Source organism: Pipistrellus kuhlii, unplaced genomic scaffold (assembly GCF_014108245.1).
Source record: "Pipistrellus kuhlii isolate mPipKuh1 unplaced genomic scaffold, mPipKuh1.p scaffold_m20_p_2, whole genome shotgun sequence".
In the NCBI taxonomy this organism is placed as follows: domain Eukaryota; kingdom Metazoa; phylum Chordata; class Mammalia; order Chiroptera; family Vespertilionidae; genus Pipistrellus; species Pipistrellus kuhlii.
In genome coordinates, this window is record NW_023425515.1 from 187,626,065 (window position 1) to 187,638,683 (window position 12,619).

General features: G+C 51.7%; 1 protein-coding gene across 8 annotated transcripts in view; it reads left to right on the forward strand.

Moving 5' to 3' along the window:
- ZBTB17 (zinc finger and BTB domain containing 17) overlaps window positions 1-12,619 on the forward strand; it is a 36,080-nt gene that overhangs the window by 14,471 nt on the left and 8,990 nt on the right. The gene's annotated exons all lie outside the window — the stretch shown is intronic.

Here is a 12,619-nt window from a genome sequence, read left to right on the forward strand (position 1 = left end):
GGGACTCTGAGCCTCTCTGAGAAGAGGGAACCTTTCAGAGGGTGCTACAGTATTTAGTGGGAGGGCCACTTGCACAGGCTGCTCAGAAAGATCCACGTGCATTGGATTCTGGGCACCAGCTAACCCTCCCAGGCCAGCTAGGGGTGACAGTGTCCCCCTTTCACACGCCGAGGGGCCAGTGCTGTGGAACTCGCTATCGTATTTGTCTGCTGCTGAGCTCCCCCTTGCAGTCTGTTGGAGTAACCTTCAGAAAGGTGAGCTAACCATGGCCCTGCTGAGGATGCACGCGAAGTCCTGGCGGGGCGGGCTGGGCCTGCCTGGCCCTCTGCCTTGCTCATCAGAGGGAGTGAGAGTCTGGCCTTATTCCCAGTGGAGCTGCCAGTCCCCAGCAGGGCACCTGCACCAGGCAGTGCTCCGCACTTGACTTTGAAGTACATGTTCGCTACACTACCCCTCAGCCCACCGCACACACAGGTCAGATCCCCAGATCCGTTCGCGTTGAACTCGAGTGGGCAGCTCTTCGGGCTTTGTGCCTGAGGTGGCACAGCGGCAGAGGCCTGGCAGCAGGCGTGCGGAGCTGGCGGGGACCAGTGCGTGTGCTTTGTTGTCACGTTGGGCCAGGCTGGGGCTCCTGTGGTCCCGCGGACACTTCCCGAGGCCTGACCTGCTGCCTGCTGGAGGGGCGTTCACGTGGGGTGGCCTGCTCTGTCCTGGCCTCGTCACTTCATCTTTCCCCTTTCTGTTTAACCAGAATCAGTTAGTGCCTTGTGTTAGAGAACTAATATCTAATCCCATTTTGCCAGTATTTGTGCAATGCTTCCTGTTATTTATCTTCTTACTCCGCACAGCCATAGTTTATACGGTGGTTTCCCTGTGTAACGGGTGAGCAGTCTAATTCTCAGACAAGCTCGCGTGAGGCCACCCCAGTAAGGTGGGAGCCAGGGTTCTCTGAATCTGAGTCCATTATTCTTGCCTCTTCTTTATCGAGTATTCGCTCCTGTGCAGACCTCATCCCACCTGTGGCCTTGATCCCCAGTCCTGCTGCAGGCATCTCAGCTGGAATCGGCCAAAGCTTCCCTCCACTAATCTGCCCGCCATCATTCCTCACCTCCCTAAACATAAACGGCATCTCCTCTCCGTGGTGTCATCCTTGACTCCTTTCTTTTTGCCCACGGCCCACACTTGGGTCACTAGTGATGGCTCTGCAGGATACTCCCGCGTCTGACGCCCTCCCCACTCCCGCCTGGTGGAGGCACCTCCATCTCCCGCTTCTCTGCTGGTGCCCCGGTCCACTCCCGCCCGCTGACAATCTCTCATGCTCTGCTCTCAGCTCCCCTAGGGCATCCCGGTGCCCTTAGGAGAAACCCCAACGCCTAGCTTACCGCTGAGACCCTAGCGATGTCAGTGCCGCCGCAGCTCGGTCACCCTCACGCTCCACTCATGTCCCCCCCAGAGGCGCTGGCCCCTTGGCCACGGCGCGCTGGCTCTGGGCCTTTGCACTTGCTCTTCCGTGTGTCTGTCCTGATCCCAGGGCTTATGGTGGAGGGTCACTCTAGCACTTCATTCAGGTCAGGCCTCTCTCACATATCTCCTCAGATAGGTCTGCTTTGAGCCTTCTAAATAGTTGTTCCTACATTTTGTTTTTCCATTACAGTTTACTTTCAATACTATTTTCTATTGGTTTCAAGTGCCTTTTCCTGAATACTAGCTAGCCTCTGCCTCTCTTTCTCTCGGCTTACTTTAGTTTTCTTCATAGCACATAATATTACATGACGTTGAGGATGACGTTGATTTATTACATGTCTTCAGCAGGCTCAGAGCTCTAATTCAGTACCTGAGACAGCACACAGTGAGCACTCACTGATGCTTGTGAAGTTCATTAGCCTCTCCTCTGCCTGCTTCCTGGTTTATGGGCAGGGACCCCCGAGGGGAATGCAGTGATTAGATAATTAGGAGTCATCGGCAGCTGCATCACCACAGGTCTGTGTATTAGGGGAGATTTCTCATTCATGTACAGTTGTTTCTCAAGTAAATATAGATGCTATTGTGCTTGATAGGATGAAATTCATTTTCCATAATGGTCTTCGTCTATTATTTTCTCAGTTAATAGGCACCAAAAGTACAGTTATTTTGTAAGGTCCACAGAATATTTTGACTTGAGTTAATCATATTCAATAAGGCCAGGAATCATCACTTACCAGGCTTGTTCCCCAACTTGATTTGTGATAGTTTGAAAGCAAGGTCCTGGAGTAGGTACCTTGAGCAGCTGTAAGGAAGAAGGAATGAGTCTATTAAGCTTGGAGGACTTAATACTGGGTGTACCAGTTAATAATTGGATTTTTTCAATAGATGGAGTTACACAATATATTGATACTTATATATGTGATTTGATATGTACCGTATTTTTCGGACCATAAGACGCACTTTTCCCCCCCAGAAGTGGGGGGGAAAAGTCCCTGCGTCTTATGGTCCAAATATAGCCTACACATATACTTTTAAAAAAAAGTTTTTTTACTTGCCCGGCTCTGTGTGGTCTCTGTGTGCTTGCCCGGCTCTAAAATGGTTCTAAATGCTGCTGTTTACTTTACAGGGTTGATTACATGTGTTTATGATTGTGATGTTGGGTTTTAATGCACATAAAATATTTTAGGATACTATTTGTTTCAGAATCTTTTTTTCTTCATTTCCCTTCTCTAAAAACTGGTGCGTCTTATGGTCCGGTGCATCTTATGGTCCGAAAAATACGGTATGCAATTTTGTTGTGTTGATAGCAAGCTTCAAAACTTCATATGTCAAATTTTCTGAATGTGTTAACATCACAATTATTTTTACGCTTAAAAAAGAGCATTTGCGGGAAGTTTTAATTCATTACTTTATTTTGGAGAAAAAGTTATTGTATACTTCAGGAAGCTAGTGGTGAAAATGCACCATCTCAAAACACTTATGAACGTTGGTTTATATGCTTTAAAAGTGACAATTTCGATATGAAAGACAAAGAACATCCAGATCAACCAAAAAAGTTTGAAGACCAACAATTACAAGCATTGTTGGATGAAGATGCATGTCCAACTCACAAACAACTTGCAGAAAGATTAAACGTTGCTCAGCAAACAATTTCTGATCATTTACAAGCAATGGGAAAGATTTTAAAGGACGGAAAATGGATGCCACATCAAATGAATGAAAGACAAATGGAAAACCAAAAAGTCATCAGTAAAACATTGCTTTAGCGGCACAAAAGACTATTTTGCATCAAATTGTGACTGGCGATGAAAAGTGGATTTATTTTGAGAGTCCCAAATGCACAAAATCATGGGTTGATCTGGTTCAACCATCAACATCAACTACAAGAACAAATCGTTTTGGAAAGAAGACGATGCTCTGCCTTTGGTGGGATCAGGAAGGTGTAGTGTATTATGAGCTTCTAAAACCAAGTGAAACCATTAATACTGATCACTACCAACAACAAATAATCAATTTGAACCATGCTTTGATCGTGAAAGGGCCAGAATGTGCCAGAAGACACAGCAAAGTAATTTTGCTTCATGATAACACATCATCACACACTTCAAAACCAGATAAAAACACATTAAAAGATCTTGTCTGGGAAGTATTAACCCCCCTGCCATATTCACCAGACCTTGCTCCTTTGGATTACCACTTGTTCCCATCGATGGCACACGCACTTTCTGAGTAGCACTTCAAAGCATACGAAGAAGTGGAAAATTGGGTCTCTGGTTTGCTTCAAAACAAGGAAAGTTCTATTGGGACAGTATCCACCAATTGCCTGAAAGATGGGGAAAATGTATAGCTAGCGATGGAGATTACTTTGAATGAAGCACTTTTGATGTTTCTTTTGAAATAATCTTGTTTCCTTTGATTACAAAATCCGCCATTATTAACCAGTACAGCCAGTAGACTCTTACAGTGAATTTCAGGCTGTGTCAGCTTGCCGACACCGCTCAGAAGTATTGAGATGGGATTGGGAGGATGTCGGGAGAACGATCAGACACCACACCAGACCCACATGTTCTGATTTTATCTTTTTTGGTAGCAAGGCCCTTAATTTACTCTGTGTCACCCTTCAAGAGCTCACAGAGCAAGTCTCGGCATAATGGACTCTAAACTGGCCTGGATGCGCTGCGCTGAGGACAGCATCTCTTCAGGGCCGCAGCCTTCCCATTCGGCCCCGGTCCTAGAGCAGTGGGGCTCATGGGGTAGGGGCAGGGGTGCCCTCTCCTTCTTCAGAAGTGCAGTGAAATCTCAGCGATAGTGAAAGTTGTATAATTTGAAAAACAAATTCAGTATCACAGTTTAACTTTATATTTAGATATCCTTTTTTTTAATATATATTTTATTGATTTTGTACAGAGAGGAAGGGAAAGAGACAGAGAACTAGAAACATCGATCAGCTGCCTCCTGCACACCCCCCACTGGGGATGTGCCCGCAACCAAGGTACATGCCCTTGACCGGAATTGAACCCGGGTCCCTTCAGTCCCCAAGCCGACGCTCCATCCATTGAGCCAAACCGGTTTCGGCCCTTTTTTTTTTTCTTTTTTTTTTTTTCCTTTTAAAAATCTTTTCGGAGGAAGGAAGAGGGTGAGATAGAAACATCAACGATGAGAGAGAATCATCAATCAGGTGTCTCCTGCACCCCCCTCCCCAACTGGGGATGGAGCCTACAACCCAGGCATGTGCCCTGACCAGGAAATCCAACCTTGATTTCCTGGGTCATAGGTTGATGCTTAACCACTGGGCTACATACTCTTTTTAGATTAAAAATAAATAAAATAATTTTTTATCACACAAACTTCAGTAAAGAAAATACTACCAGATCTTGGCTGGTAAGACGATATAGGTGGTAGCAGTGACTTTCAGTGTGGGTGCTACTGTCCAGCAGAAGATGAAGTCAGAGGCCCTGGCTGGGTAGCTCAATTGGTTAGAGCGCGGTGTGGGCCACATTGCAAAGCCCGGCGGGATGGATTTGGCCCGAGGGCCTTGTTTTTGACACATGTGGGTTAGAGCATCGTCCTGATAGGCTAAGGTTAAGGGTTCGATCCCCAGTCAGAGCACATACAAAAATCAATCAGCAATTGCATAGATGAGTGGAACAACAGCTAGATGTTTCTCTCTCAAATAATAAATAAAAATAAGACAGATGAAGCCAGAATTTGGGGCTGTTTGGAAGGGCTGAGTCAGCCTTGTATGTTTATCTAAAAGGATAATTTTTTCCTTTTAGATAAACATATGGATTTTAAAAGTTTGAGGAACACAAGCTTCATAGAAGAACTGTTTTCTGGGTGAGGAACAAAGTGCCGGGAGGGCTGGTCTTGTGGATATTTGCCTCCTGCCACATAGCACTGCAAGGGGCGAGGTGGATAGGTTTCTATCTGCAAGGCTGGCCTGCTGCGACCTTCCCCTTCCTTGGCCTGAGTTCAGGTGTGCTGAGCTGTGCAAGAGTCACCTGTATTTCTAGAAAATCAGGAACTCTGAGCAGTGGAAGCCAGATGCTGTTCCCTCTCACCTGCTTCGTTACACAGGTCCCCTGCCATGCAGTGGCTGTGTCATGTCCAGGCCCGCAGCAGGCACAGCATGTTCCGGGGGCCAGGGAGTGTTGTCTGTCATGCTCAGTGTCTCCTTGTGGTAGACACAGTCAGTCTGTCTTGGAAAATGCCTGCAGTTGAGTGTGTGCTAATAACCTGATGATAATAACTATTTCATGTTTGACAAGTGCCCATTTGACTCTGAGATGGAGCAGGTCTCTGTGGGCCCACTTAGAACAACGGGCAGGCGCTTCAGCCCTCACCAGGGGGCACCCTTGGGGTTTAACAGGACAGTTATTCAATATGAAGTGCTTCCCTGGCAGAGAAAATTGCTCTGATTGATTCTCGCTCGGTGCCCCTCCCTTCACTCTCTCCCTCTCAGAATGTTGGTTGGGCTCTGGGGTTTTTCCAGACTGCATTTAGAAGGAATAATGGGTTATGATTACAACTTCTTAACAAGGTCAAGTCACCAAATGGTTACTGAGTGCATCCGAGGTGCCCAGCATAAAAGGATATTTAGGAACGGTCTGATACGATCTCTGGCCTAAAAACACCCACGCTGATCTGCATCTGTTTCCTGGTAACAGTAGTTTGGTGAGTGCTTACCACGTGCCAGGCACTGTGTGGGCCCTTTGCTTACGGTTTCTAATTTAACCCTGATTCGGAGGAGGCAAGTAATCCCATTGGCCCCATTTTGCCAGAGGACAAACTTTTTTTTAGGTTTTTTGTGTGTTTTTAGGTTTTCATAAGAGTTTATTTGAGCTAAACTAACGACCTGTACTCAGGATCAAGATCTCAAAAGCTCCCCGAGAGGAGAACTTTGCAGGAGCTCACCTGCTGGCATGGCAGGTGGCAGAGCCTGGACTCAGGTCTCCCCGGGCTGACCTCTGAGCTTCTGTTGCCCCTACGGTACTGGTCGGCCTCTCGAACCCCTACCTGGAAGCAGCAGTGCACGCTTGGCGCCCAGAGTAGCCATGTTCCTAGTTTTTAGGTGATCGGGCTGTGCCATGCATGCCTGGCACCATGTTGCTTGGCATATTGAATAGACCGTAAATGCTATTTCATTGTTCATTGTCACTGGAGGGACTTGGGGTTTGGCTTTTGTTGACGTGAGCAGAGTGGCTTTTATCACCCAAGGAGAAGCCTTTCTTTGTCAGCAGTGTGTTTCTGGATGTTTGGGAACCGAAGAACAAATGAGGTGGCAGCCCCTCCCCCCCAAACCCCACTCCTCTTGAGCCCGTGTGGCTTGTTCAGCTCCACCAAAGCCTGAGACCCGGGCCTCACCAACCTGGCAAAAGCGGCAATGAACCTGTTGGGAACAACCTGTCTGCATGGATTGAGTGTGGCACCTGTACTTACCGTATTTTTCGGACCATAAGACGCACTTTTTTCCCCCCAGAAGTGGGGAGGAAAAGTCCCTGCGTCTTATGGTCCAAATATAGCCTACACATATACTTTAAAAAAAAAGTTTTTTTACTTGCCCGGCTCTGTGTGGTCTCTGTGTGCTTGCCCGGCTCTAAAATGGTTCTAAATGCTGCTGTTTACTTTACAGGGTTGATTACATGTGTTTATGACTGTGATGTTGGGTTTTAATGCACATAAAATATTTTAGGACACTATTTGTTTCAGAATCTTTTTTTCTTCATTTCCCTTCTCTAAAAACTGGTGCGTCTTATGATCCGGAGCGTCTTATGGTCCGAAAAATACAGTACTTTTTCTTATTAAAAACCAGAGGCCAAGTGCACAAAAATTGTGGGGATGGGGTGGAGGGAGGCTTGTCCCTCAGCCCAGCCTACACCCTCTCCAATCTGGGACAGCCCTCTCACAATCGGAACTGCTGGCTCCTAACAACTCCCCTGCCTGCCTGTCTGATTGCCCCCCTAACCACTCCCCTGCCAGCCTGATTGACGCCTAACTGCTCCTCTGCAGGCCTGGTCACTCCCAACTGCCCTCCCCCACTGGCAATCTTGTGACAATGTGGGGGCAGCCATCTTGTGACAATGTGGGGTGGCCATCTTGTGATGTGAGGGTTTGAGGGTCAATTTGCATATTACCTCTTTATTATATAGGATTTAGCCAAATTTTGGGAAATGGCTCATTGGTTGAATGAACCAGGAGGTCACAGGGCACATGCCTGGGTTGTGGGCTCGATCCCCAGTGTGGAGCATGCAGGAGGCAGCTGATCAGTGATTCTCTGTCATCACTGATGTTTCTATCTCTTTCTCCCTCTCCTTTCCTCTCTGAAATCAATAACAATATATTTTTTAAAATGAGCAAAAGAGCCCTAACCGGTTTGGTTCAGCGGATAGAGCATCGGCCTGCAGACTCAAGGGTCCCAGGTTCGATTCCCGTCAAGGGCATGTACCTTGGTTGCAGGCACATACCTAGTAGGGGATGTGCAGGAGGCAGCTGATCAATGTTTCTTTCTTATCAATGTTTCTAACTCTATCCCTCTCCCTTTCTCTCTGTAAAAAATCAATAAAATATATTTTTTTCTAAAAATGAGCAAAGGATATAAATATACATTTTGGAAAATTTTCCCATACAAAAGTATATGAAATGTACACATTTAGTTTAAATAATCAATCGAGGTATAGCCAAGTGAAGAAATAGAACATTCCCAGTATTCTGATTGCCCTTCCTCCCATCCAGAGAGAACCATTATCCCAAGTTTTTTGTTCCTTGTACCTTTCTCTGTCTAGTTTACCATTTGTGTCAGTTCTCTCAGGCCACCTCCAAGCTTCGGGGCTTAAACATCAGCATTTTATTGTTTCTCCCAATTTTTGTGGGCTGACTGGGCAGTTAACTCTGGTGAGGTTGAGGTCATTCATGTGACAGCATTCGCCTGGCAGCTGGGCTGGAAGGTCCAAGAGAGCATCTCGCCCCGGAGCCTGGGCGCTGTCCGCAGGGCGCTGTCCGCAGGGCGCTGCAGTGCTTTGTCCCGTGGCTTCTGCAGTCAGGGTCTCCTCCGGGGCCCTCCGCGTGCCCCCTCTCCCACCAGGAGGGCCCTCCTCCGCGTGTCCCCTCTCCCACCAGGAGGGCCCTCCTCCGCGTGTCCCCTCTCCCACCAGGAGGGCCCTCCTCCGCGTGTCCCCTCTCCCACCAGGAGGGCCCTCCGCGTGTCCCCTCTCCCCACCAGGAGGGCCCTCCTCCGCGTGTCCCCTCTCCCACCAGGAGGGCCCTCCTCCCCGTGTCCCCTCTCTCCCCAGGAGGGGCCCTCGCGGCCCTCCCACGGAGGGCCCCGCTCCCCCTCCCACAGGAGGGCCCTCGCGTGTCCCCTCCACCCCCCGTCTCCCACCAGGAGGGCCCTCCGCGTGTCCCCTCTCCCACCAGGAGGCCTCGCGGGCCCCTCTCCAGGATGTCGCGTGCCCCTCTCCCACCAGGAGGGCCCTCCGCGTGTCCCCTCTCCCACCAGGAGGGCCCTCCTCCATGTGTCCCCTCTCCCACCAGGAGGGCCCTCCTCCATGTGTCCCCTCTCCCACCAGGAGGGCCCTCCGCGTGTCCCCTCTCCCACCAGGAGGGCCCTCCTCCATGTGTCCCCTCTCCCACCAGGAGGCCTCGTGTCCCCCTCTCCCACCAGGAGGGCCCTCCTCCCCGTGTCCCCTCTCCCACCAGGAGGGCCCTCCTCCCCGTGTCCCCTCTCCCCACCAGGAGGGCCCTCCTCCCCGTGTCCCCTCTCCCCACCAGGAGGGCCCTCCTCCCCGTGTCCCCTCTCCCCACCAGGAGGGCCCTTCCCATGTCCGTCAGCTCCGACAGGGAGGGGAGGCACTGCGGCTGCTGCCGTGGACTGGCACCCACGCCCTCCTTGTCCAGATTGCTTAGTTGTGCCTGTTTGAACCACCGCAGGGGGCCCAGGTCCCTCACTTCTTTCCCAAATGAGTCCCTGGCCACGGGTCCAGCCAGGCTGAGGGTCCTCAGGAGAGCAGTCCAGCTCAGTCCAGGTCTGGCCCGTTAATCCAGGCAACACCGAGCGCCTGGCGCAGTCACGGGGAAGGTGCCCGGGTGCAGCCAGCAGTCTGTTGGAAGGTCCGGCCGGTCTCGTGTGCCAGATTGGCGCTTAAACTTTTGGCCTGTGGCACGAGGACTTGGGGTTCAGTGGGCGGTGCGGCCTTGTTCTGTTTCTTTCTGGAGTTCTGAGTTTTTAGGGTCTCACGTGGGGGTAACTTTAAGGTCCCGTTTATCATCCTTTAGGCAGGATGAAGTAAGGAAGGAGGGACCCCCACTTATGCTGGGTGATGGGCTGGTGGGAACAGCACTTTGGTCATGAAAAGCTGATCTCATGACAGTTTCAGTCTCCCAGACAGTGTGCAGGCGGACCAGGCAGTCCGCACCTCCTGCCTGAGGCACCACATGCCCCACTGGGTAGCCCAGGCGGGTGCGTCATTTTCCCGGCCCCCCTCTAAGCTTGGCCAGAACCTGGTGGGTTCCTGTGGCCGTGCAGGAGGACACAGGAGACAGTTGGAGTCTCCTTTGCAGGGGCCATTCCCAAGCATTTCACCTAGGTTGGGAGGGGGCACTGCCTAATTCTAGCCCAGCCCTCTGAGAGGACCAAGCCAGCTGGCCCCTCGCCTGCTCAGCACCGCGTCCTGGGGAGAAGGCTGTCTGAGCTGGTAGCCCGCGGCCAGCTGGTGCAGAGAGCTAGAAGGCAGCCTGGGGCACAGTCAGGAATCCACAATGACACTGGCAGCATTGCCGGGGGCACCACTTAGAGTTTGGCAAACCCCTGCGGCTGCACTCACACTCCCTGGGGGCTGATCACAGGATTGGGCTCCTGAGCTTGTGTAAGTGCAGCTTCAGTATTCACAAGCTCTGCCTTTTTCTTTTTCCCCTCTCCTTCCCCTTTGCTTCTCCTCCGTCCCTTTATCCTCTCCCCGCTTTCCTCTCCTTTTTCTTTCTGAGGTTTGTCGGAACAGATGCTCTGGGGAGTGTTTCTCTGTTGGAACAGCTTTGCAGGCTGCCTCGGGAGCTCAGGGCTCTGGTTTTCTCCTGCGACACCCACCCCACAGCTGCCAGTGGTGGGCAGGCGTCTCGGAAGAGTGTGGTTGGCATTGGGTGGCGAACATTACTCACGGCGCACAGCTGCGCTCCTCTGTGTGGGGGCGGGTGGGGAACTAGAGGTGCTGGGCCACCATCCGCCCCGCCCCAGGGACCTTCACCTTCCTGCAAGGTCTCTGAAAACGGAGCACCCCTCCTCCCCCCTCCCCCACCCCCGCCGCTGACTCTGCTGCCCTTCCCTGGAGGCTCTGCAGTAGGTGGCAGCGTCAGGGCTTGTCGCAGGCAAGGCCAGCCAGTCACCGGACCTGTGACGCAGGCCCTCCGCCCTGTTGGTCAGGAGTTTTTCTCACATTTGTCTCCCAGCAGTCGGGTTGTGTTCTGCAGGCTCCTGCGAGGGCCGGAACAGCTCCGTTACTTTGCGGGGTCAGGCTGATGCTCCCTGGCTGTTTCTGAGCCCGGGAGAGACCTCCTCCCAGCTCAGTTTTTGGGTCGGCTCTTGGTGAAGGTGAGGGAGTCAGACCCACGCCAGGAGGGAAGGGTTTGGACATTCTCACAGGGGCTCATTCTGAAGCTGGTGGAGGATTTGGCCTTGTGGGCCTGCTGGTTCCTCCTCCTGCACTTGGGAGGTATTTCCCCTGGGGCTCCCGCGGACACGGAGGGTGACTGGTGACTGGGATTCGGGCTGCCCACACACACACACACACACACACACACACACACACGCCTGTGGGCCTTTTCCACAGCAGAGAAGACGCTCTGGGATGGCCTGGCCCAGCCCTCTCCTTGTCACCTGCCTTTGGTCCATCGACACTGCCGGTGTGCACTCCCTCCCAATCCCAGGCCTCTGGGTGCTTAACCCCTGGCTGGACATCAGTTTTTTTCCAGTCACCTCTCTGTTTTAGCTCTTCCCAGCTCAGGATCAGGGCAGCCGGAGTTCTCGCTTACATCTCAGGTCACAAGTGGGAGCAGGAGGTCCTGTGTCAGTGAGGCACGTGCTGCTGTGGCTCTTCAGCTCGTACCTCACTTCTTGCCTCTGGGCTGGCTTCTGGCTCTTCCTGCTTACATGTAGGCACTCTCGTCACAGGCAGTTATGATATTACTGACAGATCCAAGGAGCTGGCCTCTGTCTGTGAGCTTGTAGGTGGAGGCTGGGACTGAAGGATGTTGGAGGGAGGGAAAGAGTGTTTCTGGGTCAGCAGCAACTCTGAACTACAGCTCAGAGGCTGGCACTCTGTGGTACAGGGCCTGTTGCCAATGCCACCCTCCCCCTTACTGAATGGAGCCCCGCCCACCTGCCAGGTGACTTCCCCCAGCTCAGCAAATACTTAGCCCTCTTGTGGAAAGTTTCCAGACATCACGGGGCGGGTGGATTTGCTGGTGATGCCACGGGTGAAGGGCTGGGGGTGTGGCTTTTGTTGTGGCTCATCACAGCCAGACAGCCATACATGGTCACTGCAGCGCCAGGACTGTGGCCCGGTGACTCACCCAAGAGGCTGATGGAACGGGAACAGCCAGGGCTAGTGAAGGGCTGGGAAACCTGGGGGCTGAGAGCCCCAAGTGTTACTGTCACTTGCCCAGACACAGTCTGGGGCAGCTCTACGGAGACTAGCCTCCAAGAAGGGGTTCCAGAAGAGCCGGAAGAGAAGCCGCTGCCACTTGTCAGATTCTGGGCCTGGCCCTGTCGCTTCTCTGTAATGTGGTCCTAGGAGTTGACTTTAGTGTCAAATTGGTTCTTTCTCACAAGGAGGACCTACTTATTTTCCCTAGAAAATGCTGATCCTGAAACTGACTGGTGTGGTCTTTAGGGAGAGGAGAGCAAGTTTAGATACTTATTTAGTCATGGCTGGGGCAGTGCAGGCTCCCTTGGCACCAGGCCATGGAATTGCTCTGAGCATTTCTACTGGAGACACTTGTGGGATTTCCAGGCATTAAGTGAGGCCTTTGACAGGGAAACTGCAGCCAGACCAGCAGCTCAGAGTTTATTCTCTCTCCAGGGACAGCCTGGGGAGGTTTCTGGAGGCAGAGGCTGTCCAGCTTTCTGCAGGTCCCTGAGCCTGTGAGAGGGGAGAGGCAGGGAGCG